We start from the raw sequence: 734 nt of genomic DNA, 5'->3' as shown, positions 1-734 counted from the left end.
AGTTCCGATCATTAACAGTTTTTATTCATGTGTACTTACTGAGTGCCAGACGCTGCTAAACAAGTTAACAATTTTCCCCCATTAAACATTTACACCGCCAGTTAGTGGTTTGCTTCAGTTTTGTAAATAAGAAATTTATGTTCAGGCTTTGGGCGGCGGGGGTCGGGGGGTTCTCACCGCTAAAAAGTGGTAGAATGCAAATCCGAATTTAAGTCTGTTGCTTCCCTGTAAGGGACTAGGCCTCTTTTCTATGAATCTCAGACAGTGTTCTAAGTTGTTAAGAAACTTCGTAAAACAAGATCCGCTAAGCATTCTAGCCAACGTACTGTAGACAGGGAGAAATTGTCCCCGCCCCGTTCCTCTTTTGTCCCTCCACCCCCGCATCCAGAGAGTATCTCAATATGAATGAAATTCCGAGACCTGTAACCCAGAGGCAATCTCCCTTCCGCAATTGGTCGGTGCTGGTGGAAGGCACACGTGATTGGTGGAAAGTACGAGGGGGCGGGGTGACTCCTTACACCACCGGTGCCCTCACTTGTCACCGCCTCTCGCCTTTTACGTAATTTTCTACGACGCGCGGGAGCCAGGGTTGAGCGGGTTGCCGCGGCGGCGCGGACCTCTGACGTTTTCTCTTCTAATTGGCCAAGAGCTACGGCTGCAGTTCCGAAGCCTAACTGGCCACCGGTGCCGCCTCGGAGGTGAAGTGTACCGCGCTGATTGGCTCCGGGGCGGCG

At 51.4% G+C, this 734-nt stretch overlaps 1 protein-coding gene across 1 annotated transcript in view; it reads right to left on the bottom strand.

Moving 5' to 3' along the window:
* The window catches only part of TBCCD1 (TBCC domain containing 1), a 43,416-nt gene extending 42,912 nt beyond the window's left edge, over positions 1–504 (bottom strand). The window contains exon 1 of the mRNA XM_006171468.3: positions 421–504. The gene's annotated coding sequence lies outside the window, so the exon portion shown is untranslated. The remainder of the gene's footprint in view (positions 1–420) is intronic.
* Positions 505–734: the final 230 nt, after the last annotated feature.

Source organism: Tupaia chinensis, unplaced genomic scaffold (assembly GCF_000334495.1).
Source record: "Tupaia chinensis unplaced genomic scaffold, TupChi_1.0 Scaffold149658_1, whole genome shotgun sequence".
Lineage (NCBI taxonomy): Eukaryota > Metazoa > Chordata > Mammalia > Scandentia > Tupaiidae > Tupaia > Tupaia belangeri.
This window is presented reverse-complemented; position numbering and strand designations above follow the sequence as displayed.